Source organism: Anomaloglossus baeobatrachus, chromosome 1, assembly GCF_048569485.1.
Source record: "Anomaloglossus baeobatrachus isolate aAnoBae1 chromosome 1, aAnoBae1.hap1, whole genome shotgun sequence".
NCBI classification, from domain to species: domain Eukaryota; kingdom Metazoa; phylum Chordata; class Amphibia; order Anura; family Aromobatidae; genus Anomaloglossus; species Anomaloglossus baeobatrachus.
In genome coordinates, this window is record NC_134353.1 from 583,114,569 (window position 1) to 583,126,746 (window position 12,178).

A 12,178-nucleotide genomic window follows, 5' to 3' on the forward strand; every position below is an offset into this window, starting at 1 on the left:
AATCAAATTATGCTGCATGTGTGACGCCCTGGGCAAGCCAGGGGTAACAGTTCATTGCACCACCACACCCTACACCCCAGTTAGGAACACCAAGGCTACCAAAATCCTTGTTGCCTTCCTCCAGGGGCTGATGTTCACACCAGGGGGTGGGCCAGGCGGTTGGCTCCACCCACCGAGGAGTACACAGCCCTGGAGGCGGGAGGAACCAGGCAGTTCAGTTAGGGAAGTGAAGGAGTAAACAGTAGAGTCCAGCTAGGGAAGTGAAAGTAGAAGGAAGTACTAGTGGAGCTAAAGAGAAAAGCTGAAGTAACAGAAAAGGAGTAAAAGTGAGAGTAGTAAAGCCTGAAGTTGGTCCGGCTGTGTGCCAGCACAGTGTCAGCAAGGTCAGCAGACGGCGGTGACAGTCCGCAGGGGTGACTGCTCGGAGGTTGCTGGAAGGACCGCGGACGGGTAGTGGCCCGGCGGTCTGGAGCAGTATACGAAGACCAGTCAGCACCAGGGCAGGGGCCTCTCGGACCCCGGCAAGGCTAGGAGTCGCCATAATTTGCCAAATCCGTCAGTGAAGGGGACGTCTGTCTCTAAACAACCAAGTCCCGATTGAAGGCAACAGTCCGACCGTAACGGAGAGACACCGCCACCACCAGGGCACCAGTTTCTGAGGGCCAGCGTCTGCGGGCAAAGTAGGGCTCCTCCGGCCCATATCCAAGCCGGGGAGCGGGTTACCATCGCTACCAACACAGAAACATTAGGTGCAGGAAAAGGGACATCACCGTCACCTACTGGGGAAAGCAAGTGCAGCCGTCCGTGGGAACCGTCTTTCCAGCCGTGTGTTTTACCGAAAACTGTGTCAACGTCTCAGGCTGAGTGAGTATCACAGTGCCGCAAGGCACAGCGCTGCCCCCGCGTCCCTGCGCCCACCAAGCCCTGCATCACCCACCTCATCACTGGGCCCCGGGATCACCAACCCCTACCCACGGAGGGGCAACACAACAACTGGCTGCTCCATACCATCCTTCCCGGGATCCCCATACAGAGCAGCGGTGGTGTCAACAAATCACCACAACCGTGGGTGGCGTCACGGACAATAACCAATCCCTACACCCAAACAAAATCCCCTTTCACTCACAGGCGAGGAGCGCCGCTCGAGTCCCCGGGATCCGGCTTAGGTGCTTACTGACCAAGGCACGGCTTTTGAAGCAGAGGTGTTCCACGAGTTCTGCCAGTGATCCGGACCACCCCTTACCATGCCCAGACCAACGGCATGTGTGAGAAGATGAACCACTTGGTCCTGGGACTCCTCAAGACGTTACCGCTGGAAGAGCGGAACCTGTGGCCGGAAAAGCTACCCGACCTGGTCGATATGTACAACAATATCCCGTCCAGTTCCACAAAGTGCACCCCAGCATATCTGATGAGGGCTCACCCCGGCTGCTTGCCGGTGGACCTGGAGATGGGGTTGGAGGCCCCGGAAGCACTCCGTTCAACAGCTGAATGGGAAACTCGGCGGAGAGCACAATACCGGCAGATTCAAGAATATGTTGAGAAGAACTTGAGTCGGAGTCGGGAACTGCAGGAGCAGCGCTTTAATCAAAAGGCGTCTGCTGGCCCTTTTCAGCCCGGAGATGTCGTCGTGAAGCGAAAGAGGAAAACCCACAAGCTGGATGACCAATGGGAACAGAATCCGTACGTCATACAGCCCACCGGATGGGAAGATGGGAAGGCCTACCAAATTAGTCGTGACCAAGGAGGCACTTTGGCCACAGTTTCCCGGGACCATTTGAAAAGGTGCCCACCAGCGTTGAGGGCGATGGCTGAAGTACCAGTTCCTCCACCAGCGGAGAAGGCAGAAGAGGTGATCCACACTGTGATGGGTGACTTCCCAGCAGACTGGCCTACACAGAACGGCGCGGTGATTCTTCCAGTGATACTGTTCCCACAACCTGTGGATGAAGAAGTGATGGAAGCGGTCAACCGCGAGCCAGAACCAGTGCCAGTGCCCAGGGATGAACCTGAGCCCAGCTTCCCTATGCCTCCGCCTGCCCCACATGATAGCAGGGAGGAGGAACAGGCTGTTCCCTCTACCCCACTGCCCAGTCCTACTGACACCGGACCCTGGGGGTCCACCTGTTCCAACCTAGGTAGACCCCCACTTAGGTACAGGGAGACCGTCCTTTAAAGAGGGGATCAGGAAGTCAGTGTGTGTATGTTTGAAAAAGTGTGTTGAAAAAGAATGATAAGCAAAAATGATTACTCAAGTTTCATCAGATTGTCTACAACCGTGATTGAGAAAAAAACGGCCGTTGCCGGCACCGTTGTCCCCGTGGGGACCGTTTAAAAAGTTTGCATGGAGGACTTTCCATGGACAAGCCCGTGAACTTGCAGGGCAACCACAAACGTTAGTGGCTTGTAAATAAGTTGTTTTACCGTTACCGTTTCCGCAGTTGCCGCCTCCGGAGAGGCAGGTTGGAGGGAGGGCCCTCAGCAGAGCAGGCTGGGGCCCAGCCACCACAGGAACCGATGGCTACCCTCTGGAGGGGAAGGACAGATCCCGCTGGGGTAACTTGTGCTGGACTTGGGTCAAGGGGTGCTGCCTGGGTTTTAGGGGCAGCATCAGGGCCAGGTTGCTTGGGTGGGAGAGAGCGGAAACCGTAGCCGTAAACCGTTTAGCAACGTTTAAGAAATGTGCCTCCCGTTGTGGGATGATGTTATGCTTTATATGTTACCTTTTTACTATTTTACAGAAAATAAAACCGGTGTTGGACGGGCAGCCCGCGGACGGTCTGCATTTTGCTACGGGGGAATGTGACGCCCTGGGCAAGCCAGGGGTCACAGGTCATTGCACCACCACACCCTACACCCCAGTTAGGAACACCAAGGCTACCAAAATCCTTGTTGCCTTCCTCCAGGGGCTGATGTTCACACCAGGGGGTGGGCCAGGCGGTTGGCTCCGCCCACCGAGGAGTACACAGCCCTGGAGGCGGGAGGAACCAGGCAGTTCAGTTAGGGAAGTGAAGGAGTAAACAGTAGAGTCCAGCTAGGGAAGTGAAAGTAGAAGGAAGTAGTAGTGGAGCTAAAGAGAAAAGCTGAAGTAACTGAAAAGGAGTAAAAGTGAGAGTAGTAAAGCCTGAAGTTGGTCCGGCTGTGTGCCAGGACAGTGTCAGCAAGGTCAGCAGACGGCGGTGACAGTCCGCAGGGGTGACTGCTCGGAGGTTGCTGGAAGGACCGTGGACGGGTAGTGGCCCGGCGGTCTGGAGCAGTATACGAAGACCAGTCAGCACCAGGGCAGGGGCCTCTCGGACCCCGGCAAGGCTAGGAGTCGCCATAATTTGCCAAATCCGTCAGTGAAGGGGACGTCTGTCTCTAAACAACCAAGTCCCGATTGAAGGCAACAGTCCGACCGTAACGGAGAGACACCGCCACCGCCAGGGCACCAGTTTCTCAGGGCCAGCGCCTGCGGGCAAAGTAGGGCTCTTCCGGCCCATATTCAAGCCGGGGAGCGGGTTACCGGTGGGAACCCATCGCTACCAACACAGAAACATTAGGTGCAGGAAAAGGGACATCACCGTCACCTACTGGGGAAAGCAAGTGCAGCCGTCCGTGGGAACCGTCTTTCCAGCCGTGTGTTTTACCGAAAACTGTGTCAACGTCTCAGGCTGAGTGAGTACCACAGTGCTGCAAGGCGCAGCGCTGCCCCCACGTCCCTGCGCCCACCAAGCCATGCATCACCCACCTCATCACTGGGCCCCGGGATCACCAACCCCTACCCACGGAGGGGCAACACAACAACTGGCTGCTCCATACCATCCTTCCCGGGATCCCCATACAGAGCACCGGTGGTGTCAACAAATCACCACAACCGTGGGTGGCGTCACGGACAATAACCAATCCCTACACCCAAACAAAATCCCCTTTCACTCATGGGCGAGGAGCGCCGCTCGAGTCCCCGGGATCCGGCCCATCGCTCGAGCCACCGAGCAGCAGCAGGCCGCTGCAGCCGCAGCGGCAGCCGGACCCGAGCAGCAGTAGGGAGAGTGCGGCGTCTCCTCCTCCGCCCGCGACACATGTCTTGCAGAACCTTGTAAAACTGTTCCTCCCCCCTCCTGGACGGAGGCGTTGCGGCCTGGACTGGTCTGGCTGTGGACTGTGGTGCCTCGGCCCGGTCTGGGCTGGCCGGGATGGAAGGATCTGGTGTTACAGGCAGATCAGCGGGCACAGGTGTTGCTGTTTCCATGACCACGGGGGTTAGTGGGGCTGAAGATGATGCCTCGCTTACCGGCTCCTGGTGCCGCTCCTCGTGCAGGACCCATTTTGCTTGGGTCCGCACCTCCATCATCTCCCGGTGCCAGTCCTCAATCTGTTGGATCACTTACAGCCGCATCTGCAGACACAGAAAATCCAGCTCCGCTTCGAGCCAGGGCAGGGTTCCTCGGGCTGGAGGTGCAGACATCTTGTCTCGTGCTGGTCTGCAGAGTCAGTGTTGCAGGGATGGTGTCGCTTCCGCATACCAGGGTGCATTCTGCTGGCCCCCTTCTGGCCTCTTGCAGCCAGTTTCACTTTTGCATGTTACCACTCCCAGGGGGTAGGGTCGGCTTTTCGCGCTCTTTTCAGGCACAGTGATGGCGCAGCAACTTTTTCAGCATTCAAGATCGCAGCAGTCTTCACACAAACAGTCCATTAAACACAGTTCTTAAGGCACATGTCACTCGTGTTAACGGGCCTTGTCCGTATCCTGTTCATGACGCCAGAAAAAGGGGAACTGTAGCGCCCAGAGAAGGGAGTACTCAGTCCCGGGCAGTAACAGACGGGGATGTCACTCTGGTGGCCGTTGCCCGTTCCCGTACTCTGGGCCCCTTTTGTTAATGGGGGATATTTACAGGGGATATAACAGTTTTTGTCATGTGACGCCACCTGCGGTTTGCGGTTAACGATGGGGAACCGCCGCTGTTCAATGTGGGTACTCCCAGGGATGGTTTTACTGGCAGCTGAGATGGTAGGCCCTCCGCAGGTAGGGCTGCGCCTGGGAGATGTGATGTGGCAATAATGGAGACCACACCAGGTTGTCTTTAACAGTCTCTACTCACTGTGGACCCAGGGGTTGCTGGTTCAGGTCCCAAGAGGACCAGTGCCGATGTAGTGACCCAGGTTGCTCTGTCACCGGCACTCTCTGTAGATTTAGTCCCCGTAGCATGGAGCAATTGGGAACCCCGACTGTCCCTTGTGGGGTACAGTCTCCTTTTCCGTACAGAGGGGAGTGCGGACCCTGTGGGGAGGTAAGTGTCAGAACCCCGATCCTAGTTTACTGCTGATGCCCCCAGATTATTTGGTTCAGTGAAGTCCGTGAAGGTGTCCTAACTGGGCAGGTATTTGCCAAACAGTCTAAAACTTGCGCTTGATCTAGGGCACTGTGCCCCGTGCGTGCTCCGGTCCCAGCGGTATCTAGGTACCCGTCCTGGCGACTTCTCTCCTGTGCCCCCGTGGTCACCGTTAAATGTACACAGCTCAGACACGTCCGCACACCTCTCCTGTGTGCTCCTCCACTCTCGACTACTCTCAGACTTCCTGACCCCTCCCTCCAGGCTGGCTATACCCAGGGACTCGTTCCCATGGTGACCATCCCCTTATGTGGTTAACCCTCTATGCGCAGTGTGGAGAGGAGAACTAGGATTTTAGATGTGTGTTGGTGAAATCGGCACTGGTACTCCAGGTCCCAGGGGGTAGGTCCTGCATCCCCAAGAGGATGCAGTTCCCTGTAGTGCCCTGAAGCGCTACATGGGCAAGTCACTCGGATGGCCTTAACTCCATGTGGATGTAGGATCTCATCTAGCCCTGCACCATCTTCCACCCATTCCTTGCTTCTGCCTTCCTTGCACACTGCAGAAACCCGCAGCAATTGGCCCCTGTGCTTCATGATCATCAAAGGAGATGTAATGGAGTGGTCCACTGACCATGTGCACTTGTGTCGCCCTGGACAAGCCAGGGGCCACAGAGCACAACACCTACACACCCCACACTCTCTGCAGGCACATCAAGGTCAGACACAAAACCCTTGTTGCCTTCCTCCAGGGGCTGATGTCCACACCAGGGGTTGGAGCCAGGCGGTTGGTCTCCACCCACCAAGGAGTTCACAGTCCTGGAGGAGGGAAAAGGAGCAGTTCAGTTTTGACAGTGAAAGTGGAAGGAGGGAAAGTGAGCAGTAGTGAAGTGGCAAGAGAGCAGACTGAAGTGAGTCCGGGTGGGTGGCCCGGACGGAGCAGCAAGGTTGGCAGACGGTGGTGACCGTCTGCAGGAGTGGCCGATTGGAGGCTACCGTAAGGACCGTGGACGGGTGGTGGCCCGGCGGTACCGGACCGGTACACAAAGAGAAGCCAGCACCAGTGGCAGGGGATTTTCGGACCCCGGCAAGGCTAGGAGTCGCCGTGAAGTTGCCGAATCCGTTAGTGAAGGGGACCTCCGAGTTTCCAAACAGTCAAGTCCCGACAGAAGGCAACCGTCCAACCGTGAAGGGGAGACACCGCCACCGCCAAGGGCAACCGTTTCCCAGGGCCAGCGCCTGCGGGCAAAAGGGGCTCCTCTGGCCCACATCCAGGTCGGGGAGCGGGTTACCGGTGGGAACCCATCGGAATCAACATAGAACATAGGTGCAGGGAGAGACAGTCATCACTAACCTGCAGGGAACAACAACACCGCAGCCGTCCGAGGGACCCGTCCATCCAGCCGCTTGTTTTACCGTGAACTGTGGCATCATCATTGGGCTGAGTGAGTACCTTCGTGCCGTGCGGCACAGCGCTGCCCCTGCAACCCTGCACCTCGCCAGGCCTCGCAACCCGCCTGCCATCCACTCCTACCCCATCACCGGGCCCCGGGACAACCAACCCCCTACCTACGGAGGGGAGAAATAACAACAAAGCTGCTCCCTGTCACCGCTCCCGGGATCCCCGTCCAGAGCAGCGGTGGTGTCCACACAATCACCACAACCGTGGGTGGCGTCACGGACAATATCCCCAAAACCAAACCACCCCTTTTCACTCATGGGCGAGGAGCGCCGCTCGAGTCCCCGAGATCCGGCCCATCGCTCGAGCCACCGAGCAGCAGCAGCCGCAGAGCAGCGGCAGACGGACCCGAGCAGTGGAAGAGCACAGCGTCCCCTCCTCCGCCCGCGACAACTTGGCGTCATGAACAGGATCTTACCGCTCTGCCGTCTGGTAGAGGTGCACCTTGTTACTGCCGGAGGTGTCCGGCCGAAAAATTTCAGAAGCCGCCATCTTTGGCGCGAAAAGTTCCCGCTCGAGTGTCCACTCGAGTAGTGGAGGCGCGAAGGCCAAAACCCCGCCCCTGTAGAGGAGGAGCCGGAAAGAGGCTAAGGGAGACGGAATGGCAGCTGGCCGCATGTGAGCGTGGCTATAAAAGCGGGGACGCCAGGACCCTGCAGCCATCTTGTTCCTGGGAGAGGCCGCCAGCAAGATGTATATGCCGTCCCGTAGCACCATAGCCCCCGCGCCTGGAACCGCGGCGTGGGTGGAGATCCGGACTGCGCAGCTCTACCAGAGGCTGCAGGTTAAGATGCAGCTCCTCTTAGAGGAGTGGGAGACCGACATGACGGAGGTTATAGTGACCGTGCGGAGACGCGAGGAGGAAGTAGCGGAAGGGAGGGTGAGTGACCCACGCCCCGGTACCCCAAAAGGGTTGGTCATCGCGGCTGCGGGACCCGGTCTGAGCCCCCTCGCCCTACTGCCTCCCTCGCCACCCGTCCCGGCTGCCATGACCCCGCCACTAGGCCCGCTACCACCGCAACCGGTAGCGATACCCAGCATGTCCGCCCAGGCAGACCGACCTATAGCCGGAGCCCGTAGCCGACCGGAGGTGCTGCCGTGGAAAGCCCCGAAGCCTGAACCGGAGGCATCTACAGAGACTCCCCCCAAGCCCGAGCCGACAGGCCGCTCCATGCCGAAGGCCCAGCGGAAGAAAGCCCCTGTGCCCATCTCCCACACCTCGGCTGAGGTTGCGCCGGGTTGTCGCTGCAAGGCGGCGTCCCAGGCCAAGTCACTGCGGGACCTTCCGCCCAGGTCACCAGCAGTGGGCAGCGTCCAAAAGGTCTCGCGGGGCCCGACCCGTGCGCCGGAGCTCGCAGCAGCACCATATTGGGACAGGGAGCCTACACCGTTGGGCTCGGAGATCGCGGATAGGGAGAAGAAGAAGGCGGAGCTGGTGGCCCGCACAATCAGAGAGAAGGAGAACCTGAGGCAGGCGACGTTTCGAGTCCGGGGCCCCCTGTATGAAGGGCAGGTGAGGCGATTTGATGTCCGCCGGGGCTTTGGTTTCATATATGAACCGGGCCTGGAGGCAGAAGTTTTCATTGCCCGGCGGGATGTTAATGCTCACCTGCCAGAGGAGCACCCCGGTCGTAACCTGATGCCGGGCGACTTGGTTCAGTACACCTGACACTGTGGGGAGAGGGGGTAGTTTGCGCTGGATGCGAAGCTAAGGGGCAGCCAGGAGGCCCGTGTGAGCACCGCACCCCCTCCCTCAGGTGACGCCGAGGAATCCGAGTGATGGCAGCAGAGCACCTTGTCACCGTCCCCGTTGGGACTACAAGAAAACTGTGTGTGTTAAAAGTTTTGAAGTTTGAAAATGAAAATGAATAATTGCTGGAAAGTTACCTGATTGACAAGCCTTGATTTGGAACCGGTCGTAGCCGGCAGCTGGTCCCCGTTGGGACCCCACCCCCCTTCACCACTTTACATAGAAACTACTATGAACATGCCTGAGAACTTGAAAAAACCAAGGAGAAAAATTGTATGAAAAATACCCTGAATATAAATAAATAAATTGCAAGTGCTTAATAACAGGGTACTTAGTGTATACATTTTTGCAAAAAGGTAAAAAGCTGTCTCACCTCGTCACGGTGTACCCATCTGAGACAGTCCCTAACCTACTGAAGTTAAAAACATTATCAATACCTGACTTGTGTCATGTCAGAACTCCAATATGGATGGTGGCAAGTGGTTAGCTGTGTCCCAGATAAAATACACAGCAAAGTGAGACGCAATCAGCTGTTCAGTCTCAGTACTAGGAGGGCTGCGCCCCCAACTTGCAACCAAGCAAGAAAACATACAAAAAACACAAAAACCTGAGCTGAAACAATGTTCAGTAAACATGCAACATTAAGCATGTGAATTGCAGCCTTAAGACTAGAAAAAACCAAGGAGAAAAATTGTATGAAAAATACCCTGAATATAAATAAATAAATTGCAAGTGCTTAATAACAGGGTACTTAGTGTATACATTTTTGCAAAAAGGTAAAAAGCTGTCTCACCTCGTCACGGTGTACCCATCTGAGACAGTCCCTAACCTACTGAAGTTAAAAACATTATCAATACCTGACTTGTGTCATGTCAGAACTCCAATATGGATGGTGGCAAGTGGTTAGCTGTGTCCCAGATAAAATACACAGCAAAGTGAGACGCAATCAGCTGTTCAGTCTCAGTACTAGGAGGGCTGCGCCCCCAACTTGCAACCAAGCAAGAAAACATACAAAAAACACAAAAACCTGAGCTGAAACAATGTTCAGTAAACATGCAACATTAAGCATGTGAATTGCAGCCTTAAGACTAGAAAAAATGTATACACTAAGTACCCTTTTATTAAGCACTTGCAATTTATTTATTTATATTCAGGGTATTTTTCATACAATTTTTCTCCTTGGTTTTTTCTAGTCTTAAGGCTGCAATTCACATGCTTAATGTTGCATGTTTACTGAACATTGTTTCAGCTCAGGTTTTTGTGTTTTTTGTATGTTTTCTTGCTTGGTTGCAAGTTGGGGGCGCAGCCCTCCTAGTACTGAGACTGAACAGCTGATTGCGTCTCACTTTGCTGTGTATTTTATCTGGGACACAGCTAACCACTTGCCACCATCCATATTGGAGTTCTGACATGACACAAGTCAGGTATTGATAATGTTTTTAACTTCAGTAGGTTAGGGACTGTCTCAGATGGGTACACCGTGACGAGGTGAGACAGCTTTTTACCTTTTTGCAAAAATGTATACACTAAGTACCCTGTTATTAAGCACTTGCAATTTATTTATTTATATTCAGGGTATTTTTCATACAATTTTTCTCCTTGGTTTTTTCTAGTCTTAAGGCTGCAATTCACATGCTTAATGTTGCATGTTTACTGAACATTGTTTCAGCTCAGGTTTTTGTGTTTTTTGTATGTTTTCTTGCTTGGTTGCAAGTTGGGGGCGCAGCCCTCCTAGTACTGAGACTGAACAGCTGATTGCGTCTCACTTTGCTGTGTATTTTATCTGGGACACAGCTAACCACTTGCCACCATCCATATTGGAGTTCTGACATGACACAAGTCAGGTATTGATAATGTTTTTAACTTCAGTAGGTTAGGGACTGTCTCAGATGGGTACACCGTGACGAGGTGAGACAGCTTTTTACCTTTTTGCAAAAATGTATACACTAAGTACCCTGTTATTAAGCACTTGCAATTTATTTATTTATATTCAGGGTATTTTTCATACAATTTTTCTCCTTGGTTTTTTCTAGTCTTAAGGCTGCAATTCACATGCTTAATGTTGCATGTTTACTGAACATTGTTTCAGCTCAGGTTTTTGTGTTTTTTGTATGTTTTCTTGCTTGGTTGCAAGTTGGGGGCGCAGCCCTCCTAGTACTGAGACTGAACAGCTGATTGCGTCTCACTTTGCTGTGTATTTTATCTGGGACACAGCTAACCACTTGCCACCATCCATATTGGAGTTCTGACATGACACAAGTCAGGTATTGATAATGTTTTTAACTTCAGTAGGTTAGGGACTGTCTCAGATGGGTACACCGTGACGAGGTGAGACAGCTTTTTACCTTTTTGCAAAAATGTATACACTAAGTACCCTGTTATTAAGCACTTGCAATTTATTTATTTATATTCAGGGTATTTTTCATACAATTTTTCTCCTTGGTTTTTTCTAGTCTTAAGGCTGCAATTCACATGCTTAATGTTGCATGTTTACTGAACATTGTTTCAGCTCAGGTTTTTGTGTTTTATGCCTGAGAACTTGCAAGGCAACCACAAACTTGTGGCCTGTAAATAATTATGTTGTTGCAGCTTCCACCGTTACCGCCTCCGGAGAGGCAGATTGGAGGAAGGGCCCGCAGTGGAGTAGGCTGGGGCCCAGCCACCACCGGAACCGGTGGCGATCCTCTGGGGGTTTCAGGGGTTCCCCATAGACGTGGGTCCCCTGGAAAGGAAAGAACCCGCTCGGGCAACTTATGCAGGACTGGGGTCAAGGGGTGCTGCCTGTTTGCTTAGGGGCAGCATCAGGGCCAGGTTGCTTGGGTGGGAGAGAGCGGAAGCCGTAACCGTTTACCGTTGCAACGTTTAAGTAAGAGTACCTCCCGATGTGGGAAGATGTTATTTTAATTGTATGTCTGTTACCGTTATTTATATCTTTTCCAGTTGGTGAAAATAAAACCGGTGATGGACGGGCAGCCCGAGGACGGTCTGCATTTTGCTAAGGGGGAATGTGTCGCCCTGGACAAGCCAGGGGCCACAGAGCACAACACCTACACACCCCACACTCCCTGCAGGCACATCAAGGTCAGACACAAAACCCTTGTTGCCTTCCTCCAGGGGCTGATGTCCACACCAGGGGTGGAGCCAGGCGGTTGGTCTCCACCCACCAAGGAGTTCACAATCCTGGAGGAGGGAAAAGGAGCAGTTCAGTTTTGACAGTGAAAGTGGAAGGAGGGAAAGTGAGCAGTAGTGAAGTGGCAAGAGAGCAGACTGAAGTGAGTCCGGGTGGGTGGCCCGGACGGAGCAGCAAGGTTGGCAGACGGTGGTGACCGTCTGCAGGAGTGGCCGATTGGAGTCTACCGTAAGGACCGTGGACGGGTGGTGGCCCGGCGGTACCAGACCGGTACACAAAGAGAAGCCAGCACCAGTGGCAGGGGATTTTCGGACCCCGGCAAGGCTAGGAGTCGCCGTGAAGTTGCCGAATCCGTTAGTGAAGGGGACTTCCGGGTTTCCAAACAGTCAAGTCCCGACAGAAGGCAACCGTCCAACCGTGAAGGGGAGACACCGCCACCGCCAAGGGCAACCGTTTCCCAGGGCCAGCGCCTGCGGGCAAAAGGGGCTCCTCTGGCCCACATCCAGGTTGGGGAGCGGGTTACCGGTG